At 44.8% G+C, this 22366-nt stretch overlaps 2 protein-coding genes and 1 pseudogene across 7 annotated transcripts in view; 1 reads left to right on the forward strand and 2 right to left on the reverse strand.

The window, feature by feature from the left end:
• The window catches only part of LOC148144182 (uncharacterized), a gene marked incomplete at its 5' end in the record, with an annotated part of 303554 nt that overhangs the window by 271285 nt on the left and 9903 nt on the right, over nt 1–22366 (reverse strand). The gene's annotated exons all lie outside the window — the stretch shown is intronic.
• On the reverse strand, nt 2902–5037 carry LOC148144189 (uncharacterized; annotated as a pseudogene). Its single transcript, XR_015751396.1, has 2 exons — nt 4942–5037; nt 2902–4330 (listed from the first exon to the last, which is right to left on the reverse strand). The product of XR_015751396.1 is annotated as an uncharacterized LOC148144189 (transcript).
• The window catches only part of LOC148144190 (uncharacterized), a 244929-nt gene continuing 235328 nt past the window's right edge, over nt 12766–22366 (forward strand). For 2 of the 5 annotated variants that reach the window (XR_015751404.1, XM_087974627.1), the window contains exon 1: nt 12879–13001. The gene's annotated coding sequence lies outside the window, so the exon portion shown is untranslated. Of the gene's footprint in view, nt 12859–12878; nt 13002–14658; nt 14870–22366 lie in introns of those variants that run through there. The other 3 variants (XR_015751406.1, XR_015751405.1, XR_015751407.1) reach the window with 3 other exon arrangements.

Consider the following 22366-nt stretch of genomic DNA (forward strand, 5'->3'; position numbering starts at 1 on the left):
TACAACCACATGACGTCCCAACTCATTTAATCAATGCTGTGACCCACGAAAGCAAGCACTTTCTTCATCACTCTGTCTACCCGCAACTCCACTTTCAAGGATTAACGTCTGCACTCCTGGAGCTATTCATTCAGCAACAATCCCCAGGGGTCTACCATTCACTGTATCAGTCTACCCTGCTTAGTCCTCTCCAATTTTGTTCCATTTGCTCACACAGGCATGTCTTGTTGACTTTGTTCTGAGCAGTGTGGATGCTTTCTCCCTTTCACACTTCCATTAACACCCATATGATACCTCAATCTCACCTTCACCATCATTATCAATCTATCTCTTTGGCTCGGGGTACTTCTCACCAGATTTTCCCCTCGGTCTTACTCCCCCCTCTGTCTATGCCATAAAAACGAGCATTTTCCAGCCCCTTTCAGTTCTGAATGAGAGTGAGATCAGACACGAGACATTAACCAATTCTCTCTCCACATACGTTCCCTGATCTGAAGACATCCCCCAGCCCCCACAAGGATAGAAATGTCAGCACCTATTTCTCCAAATGTCATGTTTGATCTACTCATGACACATTCCTTGGATTTGGAGTGTTCTGATGTAGCGTTTAATAGGGATCCATCAAAATCAACATCCAGTCTTGTCTGAGAGCAGAACCAACTCAACTGACCGAACAAGCTGCACAACTCTTCTGTCGGATCTATAGATGTGACATCCTCTCTCTCTCGTTAACACAACAGGATGAGAGAGGCTTGGAGTACCATTCTCTCTAAACACGATTCCTAATCCACTGTTATTCCAGACTTATATGCATAACATCTAAACCTAAATAGTTAAAGCTCCTCAGCCTGATCTCCCACCAACAACAGAATGGTTTCAGTGCAGAAAGAACGTGCTCTAATGGAATGATGTCTGTTCTTAAATTCCACGTTAAAGTTATTATTGCATTAATCTGTTATAAATGATGTCCGATTCAGAGAGCATTCCTTTTTGTGGAACTCTACAGGAGTTTTCTGATCACAGAATCATACAGTACAGAAAAGGCCCTTTGGCCCATCAAATGTGTACCACCAATATGTTATCACTTACACTAGATTCATAGAGCTGTACAGCATGGAATCAGACCCTTTGGTGTCCATAACTAGAGGGCATAGGTTTAAGGTAGATGGGGAAGGGGATCTAAGGGGCAACCTTTTCACACAGAAGGTGATGCATGTATGGAATGAGCTACCAGAGGGAGTGGTGGGATTGGTACAATTACAACATTTCAAAGTCATCTGGATGGATAGATGAATTGAGAGAGATATGGGTCAAATGTTGGCAAATGGGATGAGATTAACTTCAGATATCTGGTCAGCATGGCCAAGTTGGATGGAAAGGTCAGTTTCCATGCTGTCCAGTGCTATGGTGGGGACATAACCCATGTCCACATTCCCTCCTCTACCCTGCCACTTGTTGTGTGGCTCGGGAACATCGTTGGGTCACCCAGACCCTGACAATTTCCACATTGCTCCGGGCATTTCTCACAAACGCCACTCGGATTGTCAGCCAGTCAGAAACTTTAGATTTCCTTTTTGTCCAACCTTCAGCACTGGGCGAGCATTCTCTGTTCCTGTTGTGGGATCGTGTTCAACTAGCCTCTTTATTCAGCAACCGCAAGTTGCACAAGCTTGAGGTGGAGATGGAATCCCAAAATACCGTCCTTACAGCAGCCTCTTTACACACAGTTCTTACAGAGATTAACACCCCGTCACTATGGTGTCCCATTGTTTTATCTATTGTACATAAACGCTGGCTGCTACTCCTGATAGGATTGAGATTATCTGTGTGGTCTGCTTGCAGAATTAAGAGGTGTTAGTCCTTTCGTCTTTTAAGTCAGCAAATGTTGGTAAAACTACTCGGCCTATATGCTCTAAATAAGTTAGACATTGTACCTGCACTGAATAAAATAATAAAGGATATTAAATTGTTTATCACTGCTGGATTGTGAGATATGTTTAGTATTTGCCAGCATGAGTTTCATTCATTCCTGCAATTTCATAGAAGCACAGTCTCGATAGTCAGCTTCTTAAAGGGGACAGTGGCTGAGAGTCAGGAAAACTACTTGATGTATTTATGTATTGATGTATTTATTCAGGTCCCAATAGACAGTTGGCAAGTGCTGATTAATATTCTATTCTTTCATGGTGATAAGATGGCAGGGAGGCATTGTTCTGAAAACATTACTATGTTGACAGTTATTCAGAGGTAGCTTTTGATGCAGAAATAGGCCTAAAACACTGCTAGTAGCAAGGGCTGGTAAGGGATGAAGGTGTGAAAAAGCAGGAATGAGTCAAAAGAGGTGTTTTAACTTATTCTATTTTGTAATAGTAAAATATACTACAAAACTGCAATTTTATGAATGAACGAATAAAGCTATGTTATAGGAAAGAGTTATGAGTGAATGAAATGGGAATGCAGTATTATTAGATATAGGGCTCCTGTGAGCAGCTTAGAAAAGAGTTATGAATGACTAAATAGAAAGCGTTTGAGAGTGGGTTAGTAAAGAGACCTATAACACAATATGTCACACCATGTTATCATCCTGGAGCCAGATTTCTTCGGAGTCAAACATGACAGATACACACCTCCTGACTTCAGTACATGCTCCAAATCAGTAAGTGTGTCTTAATAGGTGCTCAACTCACCAGGGAATATATGCCCTCTTGAATATTAAGGGAAAAAGTGAGGACTGCAGATGCTGGAGATCAGAGCTGAAAATGTGTTGCTGGAAAAGCACAGCAGGTCAGGCAGCATCCAAGGAGCAGGAGAATCGACATTTCGGGCATGAGCCCTTCTTCAGGAATCCTGAAGGGCTCATGCCCGAAATGTCGATTCTCCTGCTCCTTGGATGCTGCCTGACCTGCTGTGCTTTTCCAGCAACACATTTTCAGCTCTTGAATATTAAGACAAGTAACACCCACAAAGCATCCAAATGTTCACTACTCAGTGTGACTGGATTGGTGTCTGAGCAGATGGCATGACTGACTGAATCCCTTCCCGCACTCGGAGCAGGTGAACGGTCTCTCCCCAGTGTGGATAGGCTGGTGTCTCCGCAGGGAAGACCAATCAATGAACCCCTTCCCACACACTGACAGGTGAACGGCCTCTCCCCGGTGTGGACCCGTTGGTGACTCTGCAGGTTAGAGGACTGAATGAATGCCTTCCCACAGATGGAACACGTGAACGGTCTCTCCCCAGTGTGGACCCGTTGGTGTCTCCGCAGAGAAGACGAATCAATGAAGCCCTCCCCGCATATGGAGCAGGTGAATGGTCTCTCCCTGGTGTGGACCCACCGGTGTCGCCGCAGGGTGGATGAATCGCTGAAGTGCTTACCGCACACTGAGCAGGTGAACGGCCTCTCCCCGGTGTGGACCCGCTGGTGGTTCATCAAGGCAGAGGACCGTGTGAATACCTGCCCGCACACTGAGCAGGAGAAAGGCCTCTCCCCGGTGTGGACTCGCTGGTGGGTCAGCAAGGCAGAAGACTGGGTGAACGCCTTCCCGCACATGGAGCAGGTGAACGGCCTCTCCCCAGTGTGAATCCGCCGGTGGGTCACCAGGGTGGATAACTGAACGAACGCCTTCCCGCAGACAGAGCAGGTGTACGGCCTCTCCCCGGTGTGGACCCGCTGGTGACTCTGGAGGTTGGAAGACTGGTTGAACGCCTTCCCACACACAGAGCAGGCTTCTCCCTAGAGTGGACCCGCTGGTGACTATGCAGGGTGGATAACCGAACGAACGCCTTCCCACACAAATTGCATGTGAAAGGCTCTCCCCCGTATGGACCCGCTGGTGGGTCACTAGGGCGGATGAATGGGTAAACCCCTTCCCACACACAGAGCAGGTGAACTGCCTCTCCCCAGTGTGACGGCGGCGATAGCTTTCAAGCAAGCATGGGAATTTGAATTCCTTCCCACAGTCCCCACATTTCCACGGTTTCTCCATCACGTGGGAATCCCCACCGCCTTCTAGTGTTGACAATCAGTTGAAGGACCATTCACAAATGGAAGGTGTTCTATGTCTTGCTGCTGTGAACGGGATGTTGCTATTTCAGACTTTGTACCCGCTTAAAGCTCTTCCCACAGTCAGTTCACTGGTACACGCTCACTGAGGTCTGTGTACTTCAGCTTCACTGAAGTTTGAAACATTTCAAAACAGACAAGACAGAAGAGAAATAAAATTTCCAGTGAGATTCAAAAGACTGATAACATTCCTATGCCAGTGAATCGATTGTCTCGATCAGATCTTGTTTTGAGATTTATGGCTGCAATTCCATCCATTCTCATATCCTGTAAAATAGAGAATACAGAAGACATCACTATCTACAAAGGATAGAAATTCCAAACAGACAATCCTGGTTCCTGTGGAACATTCTTTCTTCTCAATGCCACAGTGTCTCTCCATTCTCACTAGGTATTATTGCCCCATGCTCCACATTCTCCTAAAAATGCTGAAAAATGTTGACTGATGGATCTATGCTCACCTCTTCCTGCCCTGGACATAGGTTGTCACATATTGAACCAGGAGTGAGCCATTCAGCTTCTGGGGTTTGCTCTGCTGTTCCATAAAATCATATCTGTGCTGCTTTGGCCGTCACTCCATTTCCTGCTGTTCTCCATAACCTTTCATATCCCTGTCATTTAAAATTCTCTTCAATTAAGTCTTGAATACATTCCATGAGCCAGTCTCCATTACCTTCTGTGGGGGAACATTCCATAAACTAACAAGAAAAGAATAAATTCCTCATTTCTCCCTGAAATGGGAGACCACTTCCAGGCAGGTGGAAACTAGCTAGTTTAGAAGCATGTTCAGCATGGACTGGATGGAATAAAGAGTCAGAAACTGAGCAGTTTAACCCCAGAATAGAAAGGTGGGTGAGAAAAGAAAGTGCCGTACTCACAGATAGTGAACAGAGAAAGGAAGTTGCAGTCTGAGGTGAAGCTCAATCTTCATTCAGGGAGAGAGAAGCAGCATCAGCTTCAGAAGCTCATTGTCAAACTTCCGCATTCAGTCAATACGGCGGTTCTGATTGGCCGGCGGACCAGTCTCCTTCCGGTCATCCAGGGATTCCAATTGGCTCACAGTTTAACTGTGTGATGTCATAACGCGTGGTCAATAGAAGAGAACCATCTTGGAACACGGGATCGTCATCGGCCGGCTCCCTCCGGACGTCCCGCCCCGTATGAGGACGTCACAACGCGGAAGTAGTGCGATCAGTTTCAGACTGAGACCTCCCCAACTCTGGGCAATATCTGGGAGTAAAGCAATATCTCCTCCTTTCTATTCCTCATTCTGGGAGGGAGAGAGAAGAGGGAAGGCACTGTACACTTGTATCAACTGGCGGCGGATAGTGTGAATGCAAGAGAAGAGCTTTCAGATTCGCGCTCTCTTAAGGCTTTCTGATCCTCATGGCATTTATCAGAACTGGAACGTGAAAAGGGTCAGAGATTTGTCTAGTGTTATTGAGTTGTTAAACATTCAACGTGCTCTTCGTGGTTTTCTCACATTCGATTATAATTAATTGTTGTAATTATGTGTTGTAGCTATGTCATATACTTCCAATTATGCTGTTATTGAAGGGGTCGGTAAGTGAGCATTGGACAGAGTCATAGAGATGTCCAGCGTGGGAACAGACCCCTCAGTCTAACTCGTTCATGCTGACCAGTTAATCTGGATAAATCTAGTCCCATTTACCAACACTTGGCCCATATCCCTGTGAACCTTTCTTAATTCATTCACCCATCCAGATGCCTTTTAAATATTGTAATTGTGCAAGCCTCCACCACTTTCTCTGCAGATCATTCCATTTGTACAAAGAGAGTCCATTCATCAGTCTAACAATGGCAGGGAAGAAGCTCTTTCTGAATCTGTTGGTGCATGTGTTTCCAGATTCTGTATCTTCTGAAGTTGTGAGAGAGCATTAGGGGGTTGGCAGCATTTCTGCGGCAAAGAGAAGTGTAGGTGGAGACCATGGATGGTAGGTTGACGTCCATGATGGTCTGCGATGCGCATAAAACCTTCTGGGTATCTTATCATTCTGGACAAAGCAGGAGCCAGACGAGGTTGTTACACATCCAGATAGAACACTTTCTATAGTGCATCTGTAAAAGTTAGTGAGGGTCATTATTGACATACTGAATTGCATAAGCCTCCTGAGGAAGAAGTGTTGTTGTGCTATCCTGACTGAGATTGCCCCTTCATTTTTCCAGATGGTGAGAACAACCCACCGTGGGGTTTGCATTGCTGACAGAAAGCAGTTTGTGTTCAGCAGCAGCTTAGTCATTCACGCACTAGGTGCTGTGAGATTAAAAGTACGGACAGCCATGAGGAACCAGAGGTGTTTCCAACCGACATTCAAACTGATCAATCTAAACCTTGAAGTCTCAAATGAAATCTAGAAGTTCACTTCGCCAAAAGCTAATGGAGGCATCCTCATAAAATTACCAGATATACTTGGAATCCTGAGAAGAATTCAAGTGAATCCTAGAAAGATATTGCATGTCTTGGACTATTCCCAGTAAGTGAATGAACTATCAAGATTCATATAAAGATTTGTGGGAACTATGGCAGGGAAGGAAAGAAAACTAGATTTACAATTTAATGCCATACATACTATTCTGCAAAGTTACTCCTGTTGATTAGGTTTTCACATTTTTAAACAAAAAAAACTTGTTCTTCCAGTTAATGACTGGGTTTTCAAACTTCTCTTCAAAATGAATAATTTTTCTCTTCAAACTGAATGATTGTAACAAAACTGCATCTCATTGTTGAATTTTGAATCTGTAGGATGTGCTTGGTAAAGTTTGAATGAACAATATTTCAAAGTGAATTTTATCATGTTAAGTACCACGACGTTCTGGAGAGGAAAGACTTGTCCTTGTGTGTTTTGCAACACTTAATCAAGGTCAGTTCAATAGAAGAAGCAGACAGGTTAATGCTCGAGTTGACAGCTCGGGCAAAACAGCTGAAATAATGCAGGAGTAGCACAGCAATTAGGGTTCGAAAGTTAGCCAAAAATATAAAAACAGGTTGGAAAGTTTCTTCAGCTTTCTTTAAAAAAGTTAACAAAATTAGTGTTGGTTCTATAGAAAATGAGTCTGGCGATTCAATAACGGAGTATAAAGAGATGGTAGATGAATTGAAAAGAGCTTGAATCTGTCTTCACTAGAGAGGATACAAGTAACACCCTGGAATTAGCTGTAAATCAGGAATTGAAAAGGAGGGAGGAACTGAAGAAAATTACAATTACCAGGGAAACTGACTAAACTGTTGGAACTATGAGTTGACAAGTTCCGGGTATCTGAAGGATTTCATCCAAGACTCTTAAAGAAACACTAACCAGTGAAATAGTTAAAACATTGGTTTTAATTTTCCAAATGCCATTAGTTTCAGGGAAGGTTTCTTTAAATTGGTAAACTCTTTTTTTTCTTCGAGGAGGGAGACAGGGAATGGGAAACTGCAGACCATTTACCTTAACATATGTCATAGGGAAAATGCCGAAAGGTATGATTAAAGATGTTATGACAAGGCACTTGTATAAGTTCAAGGTAATCAGGCAGCGTGAATGTATTTTTGTCAATGGGAAATAATGTTGTAGTAATGTTTTGAAGAACTGCCTCTTCCCAATGCGACTGAGCTGATGAATCTCTAGTGCCGACGGGGAATGGTATCCCTTCCCCCAGTCCCCACATTCCCACTACTTCTCCGCAGTTCTGGTGTCCTTTTGGCTCTCTGTTTCTGATGAACAAGTGAAACTGATCACACTCAGGAAACGTGAACAGTCACTCCCTCCTGCGAATAGTGTAATAGTTCTTCAGTCTGTGTAACTGGTTAAAGCTCCTTCCCACAGTCAGCTCACTGGGGGACACTCTGTCTGTCTCTCTCTCTCTCTCTCTCTCAAGGGGAAAAGATGTACAAAAGTTGAGCAGCGAGACAAAATGCAAAAGCAATAAAACAATTGTGGCTGTACCCTTTTTTTCCCTTTTGGCACTTGGACATTTAAATGTATTAATAACATCCACATCCCCAAAAAACGTATTACGCATGCTTGCCGGTGTCAGCAAAACACTGGGCATAGTCATCGCTATCCGGAAAAAATGGCGCGCGACCTTCCCTTGATGGACCAATAGGACACCCAGGAGGACCGGAAAGAGACTGGTCTTCCTGCCAATCAGAGCCATCCCTTTGACTGAATGCAGAAATTGGACCATGAGGTGCTGAAGCTGCTGTTCTTCCTCTCTCTCTCTCTCTCTCTCTGAATGAAGATTGAGCTTTAACCAGACTGCAAATTCTTTCCTCTGTCCAATATCTGTGAGTGCGGTACTCTCCTTTTGCACCCGCTTTTCCATTTCTTTTTCGTTCTGGGGTTCAATTGTTGACTTGCAGCAACTGAAAGGAAAGGGAGTGAATCCGGGAGGGGACAGAGTCTGGAAACGTTGGTCCAGGTCTGTGTCGTAATGGGCAAAATAGACAGGCGGCAGGCTGCAAGTACACAGCAAGCCAGGCAAAATCAGGAGGTGGAGGAGTCGATATCTTGGTGTAACCTTTGTTCAGGACTGGAGGTGGGTACAGGGAATGATACAGAGAAAAGGGGTGCTTGGGACACGATGGTGAAGTGGGGATAGGTGAAGACAGGTGGAGGGTACGTCCTGATGGGTGGCAGAGAGGAGTGCAAAGGAGGGGTCGAGGCTGAGAAAAGAATCGGGGGATGGGAAGTGAAGTTATTTGAAATAGCTGTAGGCTGCCCAGGTGGAAGATGGGGTGTTGTTCCTCCAAGTTGTGGTTTAGTTTGTTGTGGCAATGGAGGAGGCCAAAGATGTTCATGTCAGAAAGGGAGTGGGAAGGGGAATTAAAATGGGTGGTGACGGGGAGGTCTGGTCAGCCTCTGCGGACCCGGCTGCAATGCTCAGTGAACCATTCCCAAGTTTATGCTCTGTCTCCCCGATGTAGAGAATACCACAATTTGCAAACACCTGGTAAATGCAGTACCGTAATGTGAAGTTATAGCCTTTGCTGTGAAAAAAACAGAAAGGAGGTGTATTGTTCAAACGTTAATCTATTGGGTTGTGGAGAAAAGGAGAACTGCAGATGCCGGAGATTCAAGTCAAAATGTGGCACTGGGAAAACACAGTAGGTCAGGCAGCGTCCAAGGAGCAGGGGAGTCGACGTTTCGGACCCGACCCCTTCATCGTGAATGCTGTATGGATGTACAAAGATGCCTCAGCGTCCTTCGACACCAGTCAATGCCAGTTGTCAGACAGGCGCAGCAAGCGATCAGCATGGCAAATGGTATTTTACCAAGAGGAATTCTGTTGTAAAGTGCAGATGCTTTCCTCCAGTTAGGTGGTCGTTGAATATATCCAAGGCTGCATTCATCTGATTTTTGAAGATCAAATAAGTGAACGCAAGAAAGTGATTTTACAGAGTTACAGTTACAGAGTCATACAGCACAGAAACAGACCCTTCAGCCCAACTAGTCCACGCTGACTATATTCACAAACGAAACTAGTCCCACCTGCCTGCGTTTGGCCCATGCCCCTCCGAACCTTTCCTATTCATGTATTTATTCAAATGTCTTTTCAATGTTGTTACTGTACCTGCACCCACCACTTCTTCTGGACATTCATTACACACACAAACCACTCTATGCAAACAAAATGCATTTGTTTCTGGTCTCCCTGTTATTGGAAAGATATTGTGTAACTTTGAAAGGGGTCAGAAAAGATTGACAAGGCTGTTGCCAGAGTTGAAGGGTTTAAACTACAGGGAGAGGCTGAATACACTGGGGATATTATCTCTGGAGCATCGGAGGCTGAGGGGTGACCATGTTGACATTCATAAGGGGCATGGCTAGGGTGAATACCCAAGGTCTTTACCCCAGGGTAGGGGAGTCCAAAACTAGAGGGACATATGTTTGAGGTGAGAGGGGAATTTTAAAATTCTTCTGGTTGGGTACATGAATAGAAAGGATTTCGAGGGATATGGACCACATGCAGGCAAATTGGACTAGATTAATTTAGGATACCTGTTTGGCACAGACAAGTTGGACCGAAGGGTCTGTTTCCGTGCTGTATGACTTTAATCGTCTTCTGTGAAAGCAGAAATCTGATGGTGAAGACTGGAGTTTCAGGATGTTTTGCCCTTACTGGGAGCAGAGATGTTTGACTGAAGTGTGTTGGTGTTAATGTCTTGATGTTCCATTTTGCTCCCACCTTCCTGGGGACGTTAACTATCTGGTTGTTCATCAAGAAGCTGCATTGCACCCTGAATTGATAAATTTTTTTTGCTGAGTGAGGCAATACTTCCTTCGAGTTACGCTGTACCAAGGATCCAGTTACAAAGGGACAGCTTGGTGGTGACAAACAGTAAAGAAGGTGAGGTGGGATGGGTGGAGAGTGTGTGTGCTTTGAACTGTTTAAAAAGCAGTTCATTTTTCTACGCTTTTTTGCTGGGGGGGTTCTGAAGCTGTAACAAAGCTGGTTCACAATAAAGGTTACCCGAACTTACTGCCGGGCTCAGATTCTTATTGAAAGCTCTGAGCTCCAAGAGTTTTTAGTTTTAAAACTGCTAATTTCTTTCAGGCTGCTGCACTAAGTTTCCAATGTCGCATATCAAATGGAGCAGTGAATGAGTAGCTCGTATCTTGAGAAATTGGGAATTTTTTCAGACGTGCAGAGTAAGTCATTTCATTGGCATTGTAAAGTGTAATAGCAGCACCGGGAGGTGTGGGCTGTGTTCACGAGATACGATATGGAGGGGCTGGTATTGGAGTGGGGTGGATAGAGTTAAATATCTCACAACACCAGGTTTCGTCCAACAGGTTTATTTGGAAGCACTCGCTTTTGGAGTGCTGCTCCTTCATCAGGTAGCTGTGGAGCAGGGTAATAAGACACAGATTTCTTAGCAAAAGATCACAGTGTCATGCAACTGATAGGATATATTGAACAATTCTAGATTGCTGTTACCTCTTTCAGAATGGGTTGCAGGTTTTGGTTCATTAATATAGATCTTTTAAATCACATTCTCGATGACTTAAGGTTTTATAAAAAAATAGGTGACATCTCAGTTCAGACAATGCTTTAAAGGTGTGAGGTTCGAGTCTATCAGTATCCCAATCTTGAGTCAGACTGGTCCTATTTCCAAAGTAGGAATTTATAAAATATTACATGGATTGACTGCCTGCAGTTTGCGTGCTCTTTGAGCAAAATTGAATGTATCTACAAGAATAATCCTGCCAATACAAATTCACCCCCTTACTCCATATTTCCCATGGACCATCCACCCTAATTTGCACATCCCTGGGCACTATAGGTAATTTAGCACAGCCAATCCACCCTAATTTGCACCCTAAACTCTAAATTACCTTCTCAAGAGTGTAATTTAAATGCAGAGCTTTTCTAAGAAAAATGTCAGTCTGACTCAACATTGGGACCCAGACAGAATTCACACCTGTTATTAGAAAAACTCTGCATTTAAATGACATTCTTGAGAAGGTAATTAAAAATAAATTCAGGGATTAAGAGCAGAAACCCATTCTAAAAGATGGAAGATTTAATTTAAAATTGTTTAATGTATCACATTTTCATGACACTGGACTCTTTTGCTACAAATTCCGGGATCACGATCTAATTCTCCACAACTACCTGATGAAGGAGCAGCGCTCCGAAAGCTAGTGCTTCCAAATAAACTTGTTGGATTCCAATCTGGTGTTGTGATTTTTAACTTTATCCATAGGAAACTAATGAGTTGTGGGACTGGTAACAGTTGTTATTTTGTGATCCATTCCAAGTGAAAATTATCCTCTGCGCAGACACGGATGAACAGTCTGTTTTTGTGCATTGTGCGGGATCAGGCTAGCAGCTTTTAAATCCTAATGTTTAGCAGCAGAAGCAAACTGTAGATCAGCAATCGTATTCTGAGAGTGGTACTTCCAGCCCTGGTTAATCCCATTGGGTCAACGGAGAGAGGGGGAGAGGATGTCACATCTAAAGTTCATACAGAATAGTTGTTTCGGTTGTTCAGTCAGTTGAGTTGGTTCTGCACTCAGATGAGACTGGATATTGCTTTTTAATGGATCATAATTGAAACAACAATGGAACACCTTAAATTCAAGGAATTTTGATGGGCAAATCGAACCTTGAAGAGATAATGTTCTTCCATTAATAACGTTGGGTGACCCAAATTAGACATTTTTATTGATAGCTCCATAATCATATTCCTGCTGGATATTTTTTCTGGGCAAACAATTTCAGATGGGAGAAGTTCTGTATCCTGGGAAGGCAGTGAAATAAAAAAACGGTTGTTTAAAGCATTTTAACTGTGGACCCACGAGCTCTTGTCCATTAAATCTCTTTATTTGCAGAAATAGCCCGTGAAAATGTCCATGTCCCTTTAAAATGCAGATTTCCCCATTTAGTATGACGCCGTTCCGTTAGATGTGGGAATATCTGTTTAAATTGAGCCGTGAGCTTTCCCAATGCAGACAGGGCTCCTGGAAACGTGGCAGTGTCCCCCCTGCAGCTGCAGAGCGAGACAGGAGAGTTTGTTTTTGTGAATGAGCAGTTGTAGCGCGAGGTGGCTGTTGCTTGGTGACGGTGAGGCTCCCCCGGCCCCGCCCATCCCCCCGTGCAGACGTCACGCGGGGGCGAAGGCGGTTGGGAGGAGAAGTCGCTCGAGCGGGGAAGCGGCGGGAGGGCGGCCGTTAGGAAAATGGCGCCGTGCGGCCCGGGGCAGACACCCGTCACTGGGCACCGCCGCCTTCCTGGCGCAGCTGCTGGGTCACGGCCACACCGGCCGGCTGTACAGCAGGCAGGAGCCGGTGAGCATTCTGGAGGCGGATGGGGTTAAGGGCCTGCTTGGGAACTCGTCGGCCGCCTGGGTGGTGGAGTTCTACTGGTCGTGGGGCGGCCCCTGTGTCAACTATGGGGCCACCTGGAAGGTACTGGGCCCGGGAGGTGAAAGGTGAGGCAGGTTGTGGGGGGGACGGAGGGGAAGGAATGTGGGGCCTGTCCTGTCCTGTCATAGTGACATTTTACACTCACTTTCCATCTGCTTTTACTGGGGCTTGTGATTTTTACCCTCACTTTTTTTAATCCTTATGCTGTTTATCCTCCCTTTTTAAAAATCCTTGTGCTGTTTGCCCTTTGCTGAGGGTAGTGTGTAAATACTAGTGAAGGAGATTATGCACCAGCATGTATATGTTCCTCAGTCATTGAAGGGGTAGGATCCTGTGGAGAATGGTTAGTAAAGCATGTGGTGCACTGAGCCTTGTTAACAAGGACATACAGTAGTTTGTAATTTGTCAAAGTATGCTTCTCATAGAGTTGTACAGACCCTTTGGTCCAACCTGTCCATGCTGACCAGATATCCAAAATTAGTGTTGACAGTATAGTGCTGGATAAACACAGCAGCTCAGGCAGCATCCAAGGAGCAGGAGAATCGATGTTTCGCGCATAAGCCCTTCATCATAATGAAATGCTTATGCCCGAAACGTTGATTCTCCTGCTCCTCGGGTGCTGCCTGACCTGCTGTGCTTTTACAGCACTACACTCTCTCTCCTCTGATCTCCAGCATCTGCAGTCCTCACTTTCTCCTAGTTGATTTCAACATTACTGCGAAGTCTCTTCCATGGATGCCGACCTGGAAGAAGTTCTCCTCCTCTGTCTACAAAGATCTGACAGTCCCTCTCTCACTGTACCCCCCCCCCCCCCCAAGTCCTCTCCTCTGCCCAGAATTTCTTCAGCCATGTCCTCAAGCAATTTGACTACCACAGCCATATCTCCTTTCTCATTGCTTAGCTATGGAACCATCTGATCCCACGTGGACTCCGGACCACATTCAGACTAACCCAGTTTGGACCTGAACAGGATACCCAGTACCCACTACAAATCCAAAACCTTCACCAACGATTCTCTTTTTGGATCCTCACTGCACACTATCAGCCATCTACTTTACCTGCAGTCAGTCCTGCCCAAGCTCAGAACCTCACTTTTCCCAGAACTGCAACCCAGATTCTACATCCTCAGAAAAGATTCCTGTTGAAGGGCTTATGCCCAAAATGTCAATTCTGCTGCTCCTTGGATGCTGCCTGACCTGCTGTGCTTTTCCAACACTCTCAACTCTGATCTCCAGTATCTGCAGTCCTCACTTTCTCTGAGATATCCTAAATTAATCTAGTCCCATTTGCCAGCACTTGGCTCATATACCTCTAAACTCTTCCTATTCATATACCCATGCAGATACCTTTTAATTGAACCAGCCTCCACAACTTCCTCCGGCAGCTCCTTCCATACACGTACCACACTCTGCATGGAAACATTGCACCTTCGGTACCTTTTATATCTTTCCGCTCTCAACCTAAACCTATGCCCTCTAGTTCTGAACTTTACCGCTACACTGGGAAAAACACAGAGATTGAGCAGCCAGACAAAATGCCAAAACAATAAAATGTCAAGCCATGTGGGGGAAAAAAAAATTGTGGCTCTATCCTTTTTTTTCTCCTCTTGGTATTTGGACACTTAATATCTGTCAGTAACACTAGTATCGCCACAGAGCATATTGCAGGGCGCGTGTTCAGTAGTGTCACCAAAATATTGGGCATGTTCCTTGCTGTCGGCAGAAAAGGCGCAAGATCTTCTTTTGATGGACCGATAAGGGGCACTGGAGAACCTGAAGGTGACTTGTCCTCTTGCCAGTCAGAGCTCCCCTGCTGTCTGAAAGCAGAAGCTGGACCATGACCTTCTGAAGCTGAAGCTGCTGCTGCTCCACTCTCTCAGAATGAAGATTGAGCTTCAGTCCAGACTGCAACTTCCTTCCTCTGTCTAACATCTGTGAATACAACACTCTTTTCTCACCCCTTTTTCTATTTATTTTTCATTCTGGGGTTTAATTGTTGACTTGCAGCAACTGAAAGGAGAGGGAACAAATCCAGAGGGGGGGCAGACTCGGGAAATGTTGGTCCAGGTCTGTGTCTCAATTGGCAAAATAGACCGGCAGGAGGCTGGAAGAATGCAGCAAGCCAGGTAGCTTCAGGAAGTGGAGATGTTGACGTTTCAGGTGTAACCCTTGTTCCAGACTGAGGATGGATGTAGGGCAAGGTGCAGAACAAGGGTGTGCTGGGGACAGGGTGGTGAAGTGGAGATAGCTGGAGAGAGGTCGAAGGTACAACCTGGTTGATGAGTGGGTGGAAGGAATCTGGTTGGTGGCAAGGAAGAGTTGGAATGGGAGGGACTGGGAAGGGAGTCAGTGATGGAAAGGGAGGTTATTTGAAATTGGAAAACGCGGTGTTGAGGCCTCCGGGCTGTTGGCTGCCCAGGTAGAAGATGAGGTGTTCCTTTAATTTACGGTTTGGTTCGTTGTGGAAATGCAGGAGGCCTAAGGTGATTATGTCAGAAAGGGAGTGGGAAAGGGAATTAAAATGGGTGGTGACTGGGAGGTCTATTCGGACTCTACGGCTTCAGCTGTGGACCATTCCCCAAGTTTACGTTTGGTCTCACCGATGTAGAGAAGACCACATTTGGCAAACGCATGGCAAATACAGTACCGCAATTTGAAGTTATTGCCTTTGCTGTGAAAAAAAAACAGAAAGGAGGTGCATTGTTTAAATGGTGATATATTGGGATGTGGAGAAGGTGAGGTCTGCAGATACTGGAGATCAGAGTTGAAAAGTGTGGTGCTGGAAAAGCACAGCAGGTTAGGCAGCATCCGAGGAGTAGGACAGTCCACGTTTTGGGCATGAGCCCTTCATCAGGAATGATGTATGGATGTACAAAGGGGGCTCAGCGTCTATCGATCGCCAGTTGTCAGATAGGTGCAGCAATCAATGAGCAAAGCAAGTGGTACATTAGCAAGAGGAACTGAGTTCAGAATTGGGGATGTCTTCCTGCAGTTAGGGGCTCATTGAATGTATTCAAGGCTAGGTTCACTTGATCTTTGAACAACAAAGAAGTGGATGTTTATGGGGGGAAAGCAGAAAATGGTTTTAAGATCAGTACAGAACAGTTAGTCATACAACACAGAAACAGACCCTTCAGTCCAACTACTCCATGCTGACTATGTACTGAAACTAAACTAGTCTCACCTAGATTGGCCCATATCCCTCAGAACCTTTCCTATTCATGTACTTATCCAAATGCCTTTTAAACATTGTAACTGTACCTGCATCCACCACTTCCTCTAGACATTCATTCCACACAAACCACTCTGTTTAAAAAAAAAAATCATGCCCCTCATGACTTTTTAAACCTTTGTCCTCTCTCCTTCAAAATTGCTCTCTAATCTTGAAACCCCCACCCAGGGAAAGGCCCCTGCCTTTCATCTTATCTATCCCCTTCATGATTTTGTAAACCTCTATAAGGTCACTTCTCAATCTCCTGTGGTCCAGTGAAAACGAGTGTGGTGCTGGAAAAATACAGCTGGTCAGGCAACATCCGAGCAGCAGGAAAATCTATGTTTTGGGCATAAGCTCTGATGAAGGACATATGCCTGAACCGTCGATTTTCCTGCTTTTCAGATGCTGCCTGACCTGTAACTTTCTAGCACCGCACTCTGGACTCTGACCTCCAGCATCTGCAGCCCTCACTTACTTCCAGTGAAAACGTCTCAGCCTATCCACCGAAATGGAAGTAGATTCATATCCAGTTATGATCTGTTCAATGCTGGTCCAAGCTCGAAAGACCAAATGGCCTACTCCTGCTCCCAATTCTGACACTGTGTCCAGGACATCAACAGACCACAAGACATAGGAGCAGAAATTATGCTATTCTGCCCATCAGCTCTGCTCCATCATTTTATCATGGCTGATGAGTTTTGTCAAACCCATTCTTCCACTTTCTCCCTGTAACGCTCAATCTCCTTGATACTCAAGAACCGATCTGTCTCCGTCTTAAATTTTCTCAGTGACTTGTCCTCCACAGCCTTCTGTGGCAATGAATTCCATAGATTCACTGCTCTCTGGCTGATGAAGTTTCTCCTTGCCTCTATTCTGAAAGGTTTTCCCTTTACTCGAAGGCTGTGCCATCGAGTCCTAGTCTCTCCTACCAGTGGAAACATCTTCCCAATGTCCACCCTTGGCCAGGCTGTTCAGTATTCTATATGTTTCAATTAGATCCCCCTGAGTGTGGACCTGTTCATCGGAATGATCCAGACCCTTCAGGATGAGGTTCAGCAAAGTAAAAATGGAGGGAGAGTGTGTGGGATGGAGATTTTCAGCTTCTCAGGAATAAGAGAGGAAAGAGAGTTCATTATGAATTATAATTTATCAGATAGGCCAATGGGCCGAGGAACGGTAGATGGAGTTTAATTTAGAGAAATGTGAGGTGTTGCATTTTGGAAAGGCAAATTGGGACAGGACTTATACACTTATACACTAAATGGTCAGGTCCTGGGGAGTGTTCCTGAACCAAGAGACAGGGAGTGTAGGTTCCTTTCCTTGAAAGTGGAGTCACAAGTAGAAATGGTAGTGAAGAAAGTGTTTGGTATGCTTTCCTTTATTGGTCACTGGATTGAGTATAGGAGTTGGGAGGTTATGTTGAGGCAGTACAGGAGATCTGGAATACTGTATACAGTTCTGGTCTCTCTACTATAGGAAAGATGTTGTGAAACTTTGAAAGGGTTTTGAAAAGAGTTACAAGGCTGTTGCCAGAGTTGGTGAGTTTGAGCTACAGGGAGAGGCTGAGTAGGCCAGCAATGTTTTCCCTGGAGTATTCAAGGCTGAGGTGACCTTAGAAGTTTCTAAGGGGCATGGATAGGGTGAATAGGGTTTGTTCCCAGGGTAGGGGAGTCCAGAACAAGAGTGGCATAGGTTTAAGGTGGGTGAGGAAAGGGACCTGAGAGGCATTTTTTTCATGCAGAGGGTGGTGTATGTATGGAACAAACTAACAGAGGAAGTGGAGGAGGCTGGTACAATTACAACATTTTAAAAGGCATCTGGCTGAGTACATGAATAGGAAGGGTTTAGAGGGATGTGGCCTAAATGCTAGCAAATGAGACGAGATTAATTAGGATATCTGGTCGGTACGGACGGGTTGGACGGAAGGGTCTGATTCCATGCTATATGATTCTAATCGTCTTCGGTGAAACCAGAAATGTGGTTATGAAGAATGGACTTTTTTGCCCTTAGTGGGAGCAGAAGAAGTTACAGTAAAATCTTTCAATTGTGAGACTGCAACTGAGTACATCCGGGATTTTGGTGGGAGATGGGAATTCATTGCACTGTGGAATGCAGCCCTACCCTATCCACACATTTCTGCTGGTGGATGAGACCAGGTCTCAAGATTAGGGGGAGTAGATTTAGGACAGACATTAAGAGGAACCACTATTCCCAGAGAGTCATGAATCTATGGAATTCTTTGCCTGTGGAAGCAGTAGAGGCAGCTTCATTAAGTATATTGAAGACACGGTTGGATGGGTTTTGCATGGTCAGGGACTTAAGGGTAGTTGGTACAATGCAGGGAGGAGGAGCTGAGACGATGGATAAATCAGCCATGATCTTAATAAATGGCGGAGTGGACTGGGCGAGCCAAATGGCCTACTCTTGCTTCTATTACTATGAAACTATAACCCTGCATTTCCCATGGTTCACCATGGCATGTTGGAACCGGCGGTCAATGAGTTGAGCATCCCTGAATACTTCTAAGTGCCCGTCACGTTCCTCCTCATCTGAACAGATCCTGTGTATGCGTAGGGCTTGTCCATAAGGGGATGGCTGTTTTGGGTGGAAGCTGGAGAAGTGTAGCATTGTGAGGTTATGTGTGGGTTTGAGGTTGTGTGTGGTGCTGAGTTGCTGCCCATCCTTGATGGAGATGCAGGTGTCCAAGAATGAGACAGATAGAGAATAGTCCAAAATGAGTTTGATGGTGGGATGGAACATGTTGATATCACTGTATAGCTTTTTCCGTGACTCCTCTCCATGCGTCCAGAAGAAGAAAGTGTCGTCAATGTACCTGGTGTATAGTGTTGGTTGGAGGTCCTGCGTAGAGAAGTCGTCTTGTTCGAACCTGTGCGTAAAAATGTTGGCATATTGGGGTGCAAATTTGGTCCCATGGCTGTTCCATGTGTCTGAAGAACTGGTTGTCAAAGGTGAAGATGTTGTGATCGAGGATAAAGTGGATGAGTTGTAGGACGGTGGTCAGAGATTGGCATTGAGTAATGAGGCTGTTGCCGTGATGCCGACATTATGAGAGTACTGGTCCATGGGTGCTGAGTTTCTGTAAGAAATCTGTAGTGTCGTGACAAAAGCTAGGGGTTCCCTGAATGATGGGTTTCAAGATGCCTTCGACATTGTGTGAGAACCTCTCCAGCTGAGTCCTATTGCCAGGGATGTGCAAGTTAGGATGGATTAGCCATGGGAAATACGGAGTAAGGGGGTAGGTATGGGTGGGATGCAATATAGAGGGCCAGAATGGAATAGATGGGCCGAATGACCTGCTTCCACGTTGTCAGGATTCTATGACGCCCCCAACAAAGGAGAATTTTATCTGCATCTATCCTGTCAAGCCCCTTTCAGAATTCTACTGGTTTGAATAAGATCACTTCTGGTTCATAGAGGTATATAGCACGGTCCAACCCCTTCATACCGACCAGGATTCCCAAATTAAACTAGTCCCATTTGCCTGCATTTGCCCATATCCCTCTCGACCTTTCTCTTCATGTACCCATCTAAATGTCGTTTAAATGTTGTAGCTGTACCTGCATCTACCACATCCTCAGCAAGTTCATTCCACATGCAAACAACACTCAGTCAAAACGTTGCCCTTCAGGTTCCTTTTAAATCTCTCTCCCTCTCTCATTAGAACAATATGCGCCCCCACCCCACCGTTTTGAGCACCCCGATGCTAAGGAACAGCCCTTTGCTATAATCCTTACCTCCACTCCTCAGATTTTATAAATCTCAATGAGGTCACCCCTCAACCTCCTGTGCTCCACCCTCTCCTTATAACTCAAACCCTCCAGTCCTGGTGACGTTCTGGTAAATCTTTACCAAACCCCCTCTAATAGAGTTCTTCCTATTACAGGGTCACCAGAACTGTACTCAGTACTCTAAAATGGCCTCACCAACATTCTGTATAACCTCAACATGATGTCTCAACTCAGAAACTCAAAAGCATGAACAATGAAGGCATTTGTGCTAAATGCCTTCTTAACCACCCTACCTACCAGTGATGCAACTTTCAAAGAACTGTGTACCTGAACTCCTACTCCCCCATGTCTCTCTGTTTTACAACATGACCCAAAAACCTACCATTAACTGTACAAGTCCTGCCTGCCCTTGTTTTAGCAAAACACAATCCCTCGCTTTTATTCATAGCACACACACACACACACACACACACACACCCCAACACTCCACCACACACACTTTAACAAGCATGCGCACATGCTTACATGCACTCTCCACACAAACCCACATGCACACAATCAGACTCTCTCATGCATGCATGGACACACACACTTAACTCTATGAGATTACTTTGTATTGGCAGAGTTATATTTGCAGATTCATTCAATTTGGCTCCAACAGCACACAATTTGCAGGCAGTCAATCCATGTAACATTTTATAAATTCCTATTTTGGAAAAAGAACCAGTCTGATTCAAGATTGGGATACTGACAGACTCGAACATCACACTTTTCATGCATTGTTTGAGCTGAGATGCCACCCTTTTTTTTAAAATAAAACCTTAAGTCATCTCGAGAACGTGACTTAAAAGAGAAGCGAGTCAAACAGTCAGGGCAGGCAGGGACAAGGTAGGACTAATAAGTTAAACTGCATTTATTTCAATTCAAGGGGCCTAACAGGGAACGCAGATGAACTCAGGGCATGGTTAGGAACATGGGACTGGAATATCATAGCAATTACAGAAACGTGGCTCAGGGATGGGCAGGACCAGCAGCTTCAGGGTACAAGTGCTACAGGAAGAATAGAAAGGGAGGCAAGAGAGGAGGGGGTGGGGTGGCATTTTTGATAAGGGATAGCATTACAGCTGTGCTGAGGGAGGATATTACCGGAAATACATCTAGGGAAGTTATTTGGGTGGAACTGAGAAATAAGAAAGGGATGATAACCTTATTGGGATTGTATCATAGACCCCCTAATAGTCAGAGGGAAATTGAGAAACAAACTTGTAAGGAGATTTCTGCTATCTGGAAGAAAAATAGGGTGGTAATGATAGGGGATTTTAACTTTCCAAACATAGACTGGGACTGCCATAGTGTTAAATGTTTAGATGGAGAGGAATTTGTCAAGTGTGTACAAGACAATTTTCTGATTCGGTATGCGGATGTACCAACTAGAGCAGGTGCAAATCTTAACTTACTCTTGGGAAATAAGGCAGGGCAGGTAACTGGGGTGTCAGTGGGGGAGCACTTTGGAGCCAGCGACCATAATTCTATTAGATTTAAAATAATGATGGAAAAGGATTGACCAGATTGTAAATTGGAGAAAGGCCAATTGTGACGGTATTCGGCAAGAACTTTTGAAAGCTGATTGGGGACAGATGTTCGCAGGTAAAGGGACGGCTGGAAAATGGGAAGCCTTCAGAAATGAGATAATGAGAATCCAGAGAGAGTATATTCCTGTTAGGGTAAAAGGAAAGGCTGGTAGGTATAAGGAATGCTGGATGACGAAAGAAATTGAGGGTTTGGTTAAGAAAAAGGAAGCATATGTTATGTATAGTGAATCCTTAGAGTATAAAAGAAGTAGAAGTATACTTAAGAGGGAAATCAGGAGGGCAAAAAGTGGACATGAGATAGCCATCAGTATTTACTGTGGAAAAGGATATGGAAGATATAGATTGTAGGGAAATAGATGGTGACATCTTGCAAAATGTCCATATTACAGAGGAGGAAATGCTGCATGTCTTGAAACCACCTAAAAGTGGATAAATTCCCAGGACCTGATCAGGTGTACCCTAGAACTCTGTGAAGCTCGAGAAGTGATTGTTGGGCCTCTTGCTGAGATATTTGTATCATTGATCGTCAACAGGTGAGGTGCCGGAAGACTGGAGGTTGGGTAACGTGTTGCCACTGTTTAAGAAGGGTGGTAAGGACAAGCCAGCAAACTAGAGACCAGTGAGCCGAAGTTGTTGGAGGGAATCCTGAGGGACAGTATGTACATGTATTTGGAAAGGCAACGACTGATTAGGGATAGTCAGATTGAGTTTTTTGAGGAAGTAACAAAGAGGATTGATGAGGGAAGAGTGGTAGATGTGATGTATATGGACTTCAGTAAGGCGTTCGACAAGGTTGCCCATGGGAGACTGATTAGCAAGGTTAGATCTCACGGAATACAGGTAGAACTAGCCATTTGGATACAGAACTGGCTCCAA

The sequence above is a fragment of the Chiloscyllium plagiosum genome, unplaced genomic scaffold (assembly GCF_037043375.1).
Source record: "Chiloscyllium plagiosum isolate Xiang-an unplaced genomic scaffold, Cpla_swu_hap1 HiC_scaffold_27, whole genome shotgun sequence".
In the NCBI taxonomy this organism is placed as follows: domain Eukaryota; kingdom Metazoa; phylum Chordata; class Chondrichthyes; order Orectolobiformes; family Hemiscylliidae; genus Chiloscyllium; species Chiloscyllium plagiosum.